At 41.9% G+C, this 13,017-nt stretch overlaps 1 protein-coding gene across 1 annotated transcript in view; it reads right to left on the bottom strand.

Moving 5' to 3' along the window:
* myt1lb (myelin transcription factor 1-like, b) overlaps positions 1-12,526 on the bottom strand; it is a 119,396-nt gene extending 106,870 nt beyond the window's left edge. The window contains exon 1 of the mRNA XM_028565968.1: positions 12,117-12,526. The gene's annotated coding sequence lies outside the window, so the exon portion shown is untranslated. The remainder of the gene's footprint in view (positions 1-12,116) is intronic.
* Between the last annotated feature and the right edge of the window lie 491 nt (positions 12,527-13,017).

The following is a 13,017-nucleotide window of genomic DNA, read 5'->3' as shown; positions in this document are numbered from 1 at the left end:
ACAATCTTCGGGTTCAGTCTTAATGTAGTACTAAAACTAACTGTAATCGCATGACAACAACGCAAGCGGTCTGGAGGTCAGTGCTTTGATGATATGGTAGCAGCGCTCTAAACAGCTGCTCCTGTGCTCTATGTAATATTCTTCAAGGCACAGTTGTGCCTCTAATGGGAAAAGGCCAAACCAGGTTATGAAAATCCTTATTTACAGCTAGCTGCCTGACTGTGTGAAGTGGGTCACAGCAGCTCCTGAAATGGAACCATCTTCGCTCACACCGTTTAATAATTTTCCCTTGAATGCTTGCCGCACGTTTTCACTCCTTAGCGAGAGAGTCTTGACCCTACTGTTAAAAACGTGTGTGCACCCTGTGGGAAAGTCCAGCTTTTACCTGACAAAACAAATAAAGAGGCTGCTAACATTAACTCCAAAGCCTGTAAATACCAGGGCAGGGGTATAGCTATTAATACTATTAGGAACATTCCAGAAGGTGTGTTTCCAGAGTAGCTGACCAACATATCCTCTATCTGATATGGCGTCTAACGTCTAAGCGCAGATTTAGTCAGGATGCCACTTTAAGCCCAGATGTATGGTTCTGTGTTTAATCTATGCCATAGGTATGCACATACAGTAGGTATGTAGATACGGACCCTATGCCGTTGCCTGATGTGCACCTCCCTAGAAATGTAACTACATGTACAACGCTAGTCTTTATCCACGACCTTCCACTTCCGGGATTGCTCCGTTGCCAGTCGGGAAAACCCGCCTTATGTCCTTCTTTTCGGCCGGATGTCCGTTACCTTACGCTGTCTTTGTGTTGTGTTGGAATTTTAAACTCCGGTCGATTTATCAGGACTACGGTTAACTGCTCCTCAGACCTCTGCAGGGTAAATCCAGACAGCTAGCTAGACTATCTGTCCAATCTGAGTTTTCTGTTGCACGACTAAAACAACTTTTGAACGTACACATGTTCCACCAAAACAAGTTCCTTCCTGAGGCTATTTTGCAGCAGTACCGGGGCTCCATGCAGCGCCCATGACGATTGTGATTGGTTTAAAGACATGCCATTAAACCACAACGTATTCTTCTCCCATCCCGGAATGCTGTGTGGACTAGCCAGACCCTCCTCCACAGCGCTGTGAAGGAAGGTCTAGACTAGGACAGCGCAGACCGCAACAGTTGTGAGTGGTCCGCTTGGTAGCGCCGTATTTCCCCCTATTCTTTTCTGCTCCTTCTTTCCGTGAACGACACTTCAACACGCTTTAAAACATGGACCAAATCAAGGCGAAATTAACCGAAGAAGTCCGTAAATATATTAATTAATTTGACTCTTCTTCAGCACGCTAGTCAGATGGTAGCAAAATTTGCGGAAAGAAATTCCGTGAGGACATGTCGAAGTACACACAGGTTGAGGGACAAATACCTACGCTTGCCTCCGAAAAAGACTCGCAATGAGGAGTGGGGAAAAAAAAAGTCCCGGCAACAAATGATCCTAATGGGCTACAGGTCAGGCAGGCTAATATAAAGCCTCTATAACCTAGTCTGGCACTTAATGCTCATCATCATATGCTCAGACATTTTCAACTTATACAATATGTCTGATAGGTGTGGGGCCTGAGGTGTAGGTGAGCGTTGTCCCCCAGGGTGATGGATGCCTGTGGGAGGCTGTTATGCCACAAGGTGAAAATGTCCATTAATCAACCCCACTTCCTCCATTGCCGTGGCTTTCCCATTACCAACGCACTCCGAGCAGGCTGATTGGATTTTAATTGGCCTGCCCGCCAGGAGATAGATCATGTTTTCCCCGAGGAAAGGCACGGAAGTGTGTGTGTATATGGTGTGGGGCCCCCGTGCTATCTCTGGAGGGTTAACCCACACTAAAATCCTCTCTATGCACCTATTTTACAAAAGGGGTGAATGATCTAGGTTGTCACATGTAATATTACTACTTTCGCCGGTAAGATTATTGTTTTTAAAATTTCACTGGTACCAATTGCAAGTGATTATCCCAGCCCATCTCTCTACATATGAGATTGAAATTAACATGTCCATAACAACATCTTAACACTCCTAGTACTTTAAACCTGGGGGATGGGGTTAAGATGTTGTTATGGATGGCCAAAAGTTTAGTTTTCCGATGGCTGATAAAAATCACAAATTTTGGTCCGAGTGAAGAATGTGCCAAAATGAAGAGCCTGTAGCAGCAAACGTAGCAAGGATGCATGTGTGAAGGACACGAGAGCAGCTACATCTTACACTGAGTAGACGTCGGTATTGACATTGTGTCTGCTCAAATTGATCAATCCCCTCTCCGCCCTAGCCTGACCACGTCATTGAGGCCGATTGGAAGAACACATTGATTCCCTATGGTATCTTCACACAGGTTCATAAGGACACATGTTCACAATGCGACCACAGGCTGACCCTTCTGGCCTTTGTACAAGTAAGGAAGAGAAAAAAAATCCACCTCTACTCGAATAAAATGAATATATGAGAGGAAATGTTGAAAATAATCCCAACTGCTGCTTAATCGATTTGTGTCGTGCTATGATTCATCGTTAGGAGAGAGAGAGCCTCTATGGCGTGGGCAAATATACTGCAGGCCAGCACTTCTGTAGGTGCACCACAGTCTGGCGTCAAGGGCAGGTTATGTTAGAAGGCCAGCCTGTAGCCTTCACTGCAGGGAGAGGGAGTGATCTGCACTGTTGGGGAGCTATGCTCCCAGTGTGGAGCCGGAGGTATCACGATCTACTGGGAGCTGCATCCAGTACAGCAGAGAATGCAGATGGGAGTTATTTTTGAGAGACTGGCCACAATTGCTATACAGGGATGTAATTCAAGGTTTAATACATACCACTTTGTTCTTTTCAATTTTGCAAAATCTAGTTTTTGTCATGGTAATGTAACATTGAGTTGCGTTGTGTATATATACATTTTTTATTTTGACAACTTTTCTCCCTAGTTTAGAATGCAGTTCTTTTGTTCTGCGGTCTGTGAGCAGCCGCTTCCTTTTTCACACGCCAGCGAGGAGGAGCGTCACGCGGAAGGCGAATGAGGTTCACGCCGTTCTCTCCTGATCCTTTACCCTCCATGCGGAAACCAATGGATTGGAGTTGCTAGTGCAGTGAAAAGGATGGGATCCCTCACTGACTTCCTGCCCACAAACTAATTCAGCTTTTTGACGTAGTGTAAATTAAAAATTCAGGTTTTTTTTTATGCAAGAAGCTAACCTTAATGTTAATCCTCGTTACTGCACCTGGTTTCCCTCAGAATTAAAATTAGGTAATACTTATATGTATATATATATATATATATATAAATAGATATAGTATATAAATATAGCGTATATATCATGTGTTTATTGCGCATGGTGATGTCGCGATGACGAAAAAAATAACGATTCATTGTGCAGCCCTAATTTTTTATATATATATATATATATATATATATATATAATTGCATAGTATTGAAATATATTTAAATAGGCTATTTAAATATATTTTTGGATATATTATGTTTTGTAAATACATATTTTTGGGCAGTTGCAAAAGTGACCACTACAGTAGATCCCACAGACAGCCCAGCATGAATCCAGAGTCATGTTATGGCAGTGTATGGCTCAGACATGCTAAGCATAGCGTGTGGATGTGTGATCCAGCCCATAAACATGGAGGCTAATATTAGCCCATGGCTGCCCTGCTGCCCTCCTCCCCATCCCCCAACCCACCCCTCCAGATTGCATGCCGGGGATCCCCAGGAGGCTTTCTGCTGCTCATTCATTAGGAGGCTGAGAAATAAGGGACACACAGTATCTCCCACGCAAAGCGGGAGTAAAGACCGCCAGCCAGCCATCCATTAGTCTGCAGCCATACATATTTTTGAAAGAGGTCATATTATAATACTGTATTTGGAGCTACAGTACAGTAGAGACAATACATGTGTATTATTTATAACAAAGAATCACAGGCTTACATACTGAGCATTGAGGCAGAGACTGTCACACATTACAGTACCTAAGTACAGTGCATCAGTACATTTCTTATGACCTTATGGTCCATATTCAGCAATCCCATCAACACCCAATTTCCTCTCCCCTCCAGCCCTGACTAGACTATTGTGATTATGAGGTGCTGGGTTCTTTTACTTTCGTTACAGAGAGAGAGAGAGAGAGATGAGAGACGATGGGAGGGAGGAGGGGGTTCCCGCAATGTTGGTCGCAGTACCCGCGTAGCGTGCTTTCCCTCTATAATTTAATCACATTCCGCTGTCTCGCTGTCCTCGGCTCGCTCAGCAAAGCACATCAGGCACCATGGTGGCACAAACACGCACACAGTCGCACATACTCGCACACCAACACGAGTCTCCCCCTAACAAGCAAGACATTTCCTTCCTCTTGCAGCTAAAGGAACATCCCAAAGAACATGACTTCACCCCGTGCAAAGCACCTTGTCCCGATAACGTAAAGTGACACAACCCTCTGAAAGATACAGGGCACTGAAGGACACTTCACTGTAGTAAAAACATGAACTAAAACCGTGGAAACGTGTGAGAGGATGGAATGGCTGCAGTGCTCACCAATTTCTCTATATCTATATAACAACGGATTTACAATAAAAGACCGAGATCAGACTGAATCTAGACACAGCTTACAGCCACTTAAATGGATATTGTGATAAGAAGACTTTTACTATGCCTACATCCTGTAGGTTGATTTCTTGTCATACAAAAAAAAAAAAAAAAAAAAAGAAAAACGTGTTGTATGGGGAACGCGCTGTTACAATCCCTCACAGCACATCCCCAGATGTCACCAAACACTGTCTCCATCATTTGTTGACATGAGAAACATTCCTTCTGACACACTTTAGGCAAGGGAGAGTAGACACAAGTAGATCACTTTGTATCAGAGCTTTGTTTGTCTGTGACAGAATAAAACATGTTGCGGCGCATCTGCTCACTGCTGTGTATATACAGTATATGCCACCCACGGGAGGACACACAGGCGACACACACACAACATCAGCATTGTCTTTTTCTTACACGCAAACCGGAAAAAGAATACTGTCTGTAAGATGGAATATAGAATGAAGGGACTAGTGCAAGTGTGTGATTGTTTATATGCATGCAACTCAACCGAAGAGTTTGCTGTATTTGAAGTTGGGAACTCAAGCTCTCTTCCAACCTCCCATTCTCTCCTTCCCCTGCCTCGGTCTCTTCTCTGTCCCTGTTTCCACTACTTCTAATTGTTTTCTGGCAGTCACAATGCCTCCCTTCCCCAGATGCCAAACAGCCCTCGCTTACCTCCTGGACCTCAGAGTAACAGCAAATGGAAAAACATCGCATATGGTAATAAATTAATTACAACCATACAAAAACAATACACTAACTGTATATAACGATGAAGCAAATGTATAGTGATATCAAGCTGACGCTTCTCCAACGCAACGGAAGCTTGCAGTGCAGCATTTTTTACAGCAGGAGCACAAAAACTTACAGAACAAACTTTTAAATGGGTGCTCACATTACACCGCTACTTCTACATGCATCGTTGTGAAATGAAATTTCATCCAAGAGGAGAAACATTATTCATTTTAAAGTTCTAGAGTCAAATGCAATGCATATGAAAACGTATTTTTAGCCATCCCACAGCAACACAACTGGAACAATAAACTAAGCAAACCACCTCAGAACAGCTGCTACTTTTTCTCACTGCACCAGTACCAGAGGATCACGTTACTAAAACTACCTGAACAACTAGAGCGACAAACACTGCAAGAAAATTGCGCAGAATTAAGATTTATAATTTGGTGATCTACTTCGGTTTAAAGCAGGGAATGTTTCTTTCGGTCGTTCCACTCAGATATTGTTTACCTCTTAGCTTCAATCAATGCATCAAAAACAACGACATAAGACGCCCTAAACAAGTACAAGTTACCTACCAACTGCAGTCTTCTCTTTAAACTTTGCCTCCTGCTCTCCAGAATGTGCTTCCTCTCCTTTTTCAGCCTTTCCTTTACTTCTCTCCCTTACTCTTCTTCCAATTCACTTACTGTGCTCACTGCAAAGTTCTGCTCTCCTCCTGCATGCAAATCATTTTTACGACTTGAGAGATGACTGGGACTGAGGGGAAGGAGGGAGAGCAAAGGGAGAAAGGATGACAGAGGGGTGGAGGAGTGGAGATAATGGTTGGAAGGCAGGCGACCAATGGGCCTGGAGCCTAATGGAAAAAGGGAATCAGGACACACCAATGAGGCACAGCCTGGAGAGAGAGAGCAAGAAGGAGGGAGAGAGAGAGAGAGAGAGAGAGAGAGAGAAAGCACAGAGCGTGGAGGAAACAGGCGAGGGAAGCAGGGATGGCAAGAGCACAGTCGGGAGGAGACTGTCTAACGCAGACCGAGAAAGACACTGAGGGAGAGAGAAAGCACACAGAGAGAGCCCAGAGAAACAGACAGAGGGAGAGAGTGGAGAGATGTACATAGCGGGCGTGCACGGTAGGTGGAGAGAGAGGCGGGCATCCCAAGCGAGATGGAGAGAGTGCAGATCAGAGAGGAGAACGGAAAGGAAGGAAAGCACAGAGAAAAAAAAGAAAGGCAGAATGGAGGAGGAAGGAAAGGAAAAGAGGGAAGGAACTGACTTACCTGGGTACTGCTAGTGGCATCCTTCACACACACCGCCGCGCGGACTCCACACACGCACACACACATACACACACATGTACACACATGTACACATGCACCCACCCCAGCGATACAGGCACACTCCGCGCTGCCGCTGAGACTAACCAAAAGCAAAACAACAAAGGAAAGGACTGCCAAAGCCGACTGGTATACCCTAAAGCAATTGTGCCTGCCTGTCCGTGTGTGTGTGTGTATGTTCCTGTATGTGTGTGTGTGTGTGTGTGTGTGTGTGTGTGTGTGTGTGTGTGTGTGTGTGTGTGTGCAAGTATATGTGAGTGTCAGGGAGAGAGGGTGGGAGTGTGTATGAGCATGTGTTTGTGCTGGGAGGCGAGGGAGAGACGGTTAAATTCTCTCTCTCCTTTCTCAGTCCTATAAACTGAACTGGTTTCCTTGTCTCTCTCTTTCTGTGTATCTCACTCTCTCTGTACACTGTGCATGTATGTCCTCCAACACTCAATATGTTCTCTCTCTCGTTCTCTCTCTCCCTCTCTCTGTCTCTCTCTCTCTCTGCCTGCTGATGTACCCTCCCTTCCCCTTCTCCCTCTTATACATTTATTCAGGGCTGCAGACTGTCTGCTCCTGGAGTCAGTTCTTCCCACGGGCCCCGGGTAGAGATGGAGGGAGGGAAGGGAAAGAGAGGGAGAATAGAGGAGGGATGGGGATGATAGTGAGCCATGTGGAACATGTGCTGTGCATTTATTTCAAATGGGAGAGACACAAATGTGTGCCTTTAAAAAAAGGCAAAATGAGCTCCCTTCGTGGTTCAGTGCACATTATTCAGCCTGAGATTATTCAGAGAGCTGGGAGAGTTAAAGGATGCAAACTTAAAGGAAGTCTCTGGCTGATCACTGGCTTGCTGTTAATTAACACTTGTTCCACCCCCCACCCCCCCATTCCAGGCTTCGAGGCTGGCTGAGCACCAGAATTAAGAGCGCAGAAGATGAATGAGTATTGAAACAGGCTAGCTGTAGCCATGTGTGTTCAGTGATGAGCACTGGTAACGTGCTGCTGCCAAACAGGAGACCGTATTTACAATATAATCCTGCTCGAACCATAAAGAGGGTGACATTCATGCACTCTCTTGTGTGAATGAAAATGGGAATAACAACGAGATGATTTCCATATTTACCCAGATATGCAAACACAGAGAATGCTAATTTGATCCCTGAGACATCATCATAATTAGATTATAAATTAGGTTCATTTCTTACCGGACAAGAGGTGCTAATTCATTCATTTTCCGCCAGTGGGGGGAGACTCGGCAGAAATGAAATGCAGCAGCCACCCTATAGGCAGAACAGAATAGTGGGGACTTCTCATATGCTCCTCTGACAGCGACAAGCAAAATAGCATGCTGAAATAAATTCACATTTACACATAAATATTCAGAATAACATTCAAATACATTGGCCTATGTTGTGCTCTTCCAATCCAGTATGTATGCATATGAGGCACATTGTTTTGATCTTCCCTATAACAGTAAACAAATCAAATGGCATACAGCAGTATTTTACAGAACCAACAAGCACGGCTCTCTCCAACAATGCTGCCAGGCAGTTGAGGAAGGCATGATAAGTACTCTGGTGGGTTGGGACACAGATGCCCTCGGGGCGTTCAATATTAGCAATTTCAAATTCTTATTTGGCTATGTTAATGCCAATCCAGCACAGTTAATTCACCCCGGTCCGTGTACGTTTTGATAGTTTGTTTTTTCGTTTGAACCACAAAACAAAATAAGGAGAAACCAGCTGTTTTTCGTTTGTCGTTTCAAACCAAAAACAAAGAAACGGTAAAAAAAGAGCCGTTCTCCGTTTTTGGTTTCTGAATCCAAAAACGAAAAACGACTAAACCAAATTCAAATAACGGTCCGATTTTGGTTTTTTGAAATTCCTTTTTTTATTTCTCCGTTTGAATTTATACATTAAAAGAAAGACAGGCTGGCCACGTGACCCGGAAGTAATAGTAAATAATGCCTAAAAAAAAATTGTTGAGCTTGTAGAATACAATGTGAGAACTTGCAGAACAAAAAATCTGAACTTGTATATATTATATATCACACACGAAAAAATATTCACAAATGTGTAGATTGATATTTGCATGAACACAATGACAGCTGCAAACTTGTAATGCAACATTTACTCGTGTACTTGATTTCTTTTTACTCAGGTTCATTTTCCATCACAACCACAACTCAGTGATTACAACCTATCACTGCAACTTCACATATGCGCTCTCTCGCATCACAAAGTGGCAAATCTGCGCCTCGACTTTTGCAACACTTCTTGCGATACATTTGGTGAAAAACTAATTTGTAACTGGACTGTGGCTGTGGAGCTCTGAGCCAACGGAACGGGGAAAGCAGGGTTTCTATCGCCAGATGAGGGACAACTCTGGCCGGCTTAAGAGCTAGCATGGAAGCTTAGTGGAATAGCAAGCTAGCGTTAGCCAACTAACCAACCAGCCTGCTTCTAAATAAATACCTTTTTATTATCTGAACACTTTTTAACAGTCAAACTGAAACACTGGCGGTGAGCTCCAGGTCCTGCAGCCGCAGACGGACCGTCATCAGTGGGGATCGGCCAGCGGAGCAACGTTACTGTTATCGCCAGAAAGCTTCGCTGCCGACCTCGACCTGCAATCGGAGGTCCAGCGGGACACGGAGAGCCCCGCACCCGGTAGCTTTTTAATTAAACGTAATTTACAAAGCGATCATATCGCACTGAAAGCTAAATATTTTGTCACTAGCAACCTACACCCGTCCTCTGTCAAATACAGTTGCATTTTCAGCTTTGAACAAAACCGTTCAGGAATTATTACAGCAGAAGTGGGGCGTGCGTAATGTTTCATTCGTCCCTCCTGGTCGGGACGATTGAAATAGCATAGGGGGACGAATGAAACATACAATTTAGCCATATAAACTTCCCACAACTTCAATATTTTACTACATATTATGAATGGTACTCCCAAAAGGTGTTATTTAGATAGATTGTTGCTGGGTTATACATCTTCGTGAATATCTTAACAACTCATTGCCGTCACCTTGTAGGCACTGTGGATAATTCTGCCATTTTTATAGCTAGAACAGTATACGTTTTCCCATTTATATCATGTTTCTATTGTGGAAAATGTCGTTTCACTAGGTTTTTACGTGGGTTAGGTCACTGCACATCCAAATAAAGTGTCCTTGACAGCCCATCAGTCTAGGATAACGGCCTAGGATAACGGAAAACTCACCGACGTATAGCCCAGCAACAATCTATCTAAAATAACACATTTTGGGAGGACCATTCATGATATGTAGTAAAATATTGAAGTTGTGGGAAGTTTATATGGCTTAACTGTATGTTTCATTCGTCGTCCCCCATGCTGTTCAATCGTCCCGACCAGGAGGGACGAATGAAACATTAGGCTACGCACGCCACACTTGCTGTAATAATTCCTGAACGGTATTGTTCAAAGCTGAAAATGCAACTGTATTTGACAGAGGACAGTATGTTGCTAGTGACAAAATATTAGCTTTCAGTATGATATGATCGCTTTGTAAATTACGTTTAATTAAAAAGTATTTAAACTGTCCCGGCTCTCCCTTATAGTGCTAACAGTAACAACTCTGCACACACAATAAGTTCTTAGGTTATTACTGCATGCGCTCATTAAACGTGACTGGTGATGTGTACTGGAAGGCACGATATTAAATCACTGTAATAAACTACTGTTGCTAACATATTTCTTTCGGTCCAGGTTATATAAGCCTATTTATTGATAGATTTGTTTTCTTCTAACGTGGTATAACGTTAGTGCTGCATATTATGACCGTTCTAAAAGCTTGGATTTTATTTTTTTAGGCTTTATTTACTATTACTTCCGGGTCACGTGGCCAGCCTGTCTTTCTTTTAATGTAGATATTCAAAGGAGAAATAAAAAAAAGGAATTTCAAAAAACCAAAATCGGACCGTTATTTGAATTTGGTTTAGTCGTTTTTCGTTTTTGGATTCAGAAACCAAAAACGGAGAACGGCTCTTTTTTTACCGTTTCTTTGTTTTTGGTTTGAAACGACAAACGAAAAACAGCTGGTTTCTCCTTATTTTGTTTTGTGGTTCAAACGAAAAAAACAACCTATCAAAACGTACATGGACCCGCCCCACATTCTTAAAACAAACACAAAGTGGGAGAAATGTGCATGAATAAGGAAAATGCCAGCAATTCAAGGAATCATCACACATTAGGAATACTAGCCGGAAATCGATGTTTACGCAGTTACTGTATTATGATACTCACTCGTGTATCAGCATAGAACCAGAGGTCTCACTTATACAGCAGAGCAGTGCTGAGTCGGACTGTTAAAACTGACTGGATGTGAATAGGCTTTTTTAGGCAGTGGGTTCCCTCAGTTGCTTACAAAGTGAATCAGTCTGTGGCTGCAATTAATTCCATATAGTTTACAGCTCTTTTTTTGGAATTTTTAAATTTTTATGTGCCCTAATGTATTTGCTGAATGTGGCTGTTTTCTTAATTTACTTTAAACGTATGCAGTGTCCATTGAAAACATGCCTGTTCGGAACAGATGTGAAGTAAACGTAAGTACATTGTGTTGCTAATGGCTCTCTTTCACTCTTCACTGAACATTTGAATGCAGAAAACATTTTTACTGCACCATTCAGAAAATGTCACCGATTCAAAATCGATTTTCAATAAAAAAAAAAAAAAAAAACTCACAGTATATAAATGTAGTTACTATTCCCTACAATAAAAAAGCAAATGATTTTTTAATTAAAAAAACATAATTATTAATCGATTTTTGGAATTCTATGAATCGATTTTAAATCGGTAAAGCTTGAATGATAATGTGAATCGATTTTTTGCACACCCCTACCCCTCACCTTTCCTTCGTTACCTTCCAGCTATCAAGCTACATGATTAAAAAAAAAAAAAAAAATTTTGAAGAAATTTTGGTCCTAAATTTTCTGCTTGTTTTTTTCAGTGAATGTTTACAGCATTTACTATCTAACTGGGACTGGGGTTTAGGGACAGATGGTTGGGATTTCTATGGACAAAGTACATACTGCAATACGCAAATTATGTTTAACCGTGTATTTAGCCAATTTAAATAGCTCACGTTACTGTATTGTGTGAACTGTTAACTTCATTTAATATTGTATGTGGCATGGCTCTTGTTGCTTCCAAAACAGCTAACGTTAGCTAAACAATAGCTTGTCCTACATCGTTGTGTTCCACTTGTTTAGAAAAAAATAAAAGACTGAATATGCCAGTTGTTGTTTGTAATGCACTTAATTGTGCATGCTGAAAATTGGGCCATCAAAGTGCAACTATTAACACCCAAACACCTAAATTACTGAACGGTCTGTTTCCGTCGTACATGACAGCAAATTAACGTTACACTCGTGTCAAGTTCAGAAACTCCAGATCAACAGAGCGTAAAAGACTTACTTTTTTTAGAAGAGAATAAGGTCTTCAACTGGTCTTCCATGGATATTAGGCCTTTTAGAAGTTTCTCCATTCAGCTTGGAACTACAGTGTCTTTGTACAATAAATCAATAATGATAAATCCATAAATCATGTTAGGTAATATCCAATATCTTCGCATCGCTGCTAGCGTTCTTCTCTTTGTTTAGCATGAAAGCTAACATACGAGCCATTCCAAAAAGGGCTTCTGTGTAACCGCAGCCCTTAGAGAAGCTTTGCAATCCGGCCTGAAACTTCAGGCACAATATTTCGAAAACAATGAATCCACAACTGAGCGGTTATTAAGTATAAAAAAAGGTATGGATTTGCTGTTAGCACCATCTGTGGTTAGGTGGTTAGCACCTGCTATGACTTCCTGAATTTAGTGGGCTGAGTGTGTCGACCAATCAGAGACACACTCGCTTCTTCTTCTTCTTTGGCTTTTTAACAGAAGCGGCAAACGCAATAATGTAGATGCTGTCACATCCCTCCCTGTGTTACTTTTGCTGCTACATACTCTAAACATGAAACAAATGAGCCTAAATAATGATAAGTACAGTAAATGCCACCATTTATTAATTTATTTTCACTTCACTCGGCTACAGTAAATAAATAAATAAACAAATACAAATCTTAAAATCAAGTTTGTAAAGTCACTTTCTTTGCATTCATTTGATTTCCAATCAAGGTACACTGGTAAGAATTGCTTTCCATTGTTAATATGTACTTAAAAACAGTTCTGAAATGTAAAATAATAGAATCTTAATCATGTGATAAAACATGCAATTGATCGCGATTAACTATAGAAATTCAGCTATTAAAATTTTTTTATTGTTTGACAGCTCTAGAAAAAACGAATGCATAGATTCTCATTCGCGCATTTGGA

Source organism: Perca flavescens, chromosome 20 (assembly GCF_004354835.1).
Source record: "Perca flavescens isolate YP-PL-M2 chromosome 20, PFLA_1.0, whole genome shotgun sequence".
Lineage (NCBI taxonomy): Eukaryota > Metazoa > Chordata > Actinopteri > Perciformes > Percidae > Perca > Perca flavescens.
Note: the sequence above shows the minus strand (reverse complement) of the source record. Positions and strands in the feature narration are given on the sequence as shown.